Source organism: Oncorhynchus keta, unplaced genomic scaffold, assembly GCF_023373465.1.
Source record: "Oncorhynchus keta strain PuntledgeMale-10-30-2019 unplaced genomic scaffold, Oket_V2 Un_contig_5362_pilon_pilon, whole genome shotgun sequence".
NCBI lineage: Eukaryota > Metazoa > Chordata > Actinopteri > Salmoniformes > Salmonidae > Oncorhynchus > Oncorhynchus keta.
This window is the reverse complement of record NW_026288249.1, coordinates 57,238-57,500: the sequence shown is the minus strand read 5'-3', so window position 1 is coordinate 57,500 and position 263 is coordinate 57,238.

The following is a 263-nucleotide window of genomic DNA, read 5'->3' as shown; positions in this document are numbered from 1 at the left end:
AAGGGAAGGATAGATAGTAGATAGTAGATGACCAAAGGGAAGGATAGATAAGTAGATAGTAGATGACCAAAGGGAAGGATAGATAGTAGATGACCAAAGGGAAGGATAGATAGTAGATGACCAAAGGGAAGGATAGATAGTAGATAGTAGATGACCAAAGGGAAGGATAGATAAGTAGATGACCAAAGGGAAGGATAGATAAGTAGATGACCAAAGGGAAGGATAGATAAGTAGATGACCAAAGGGAAGGATAGATAAGTAGA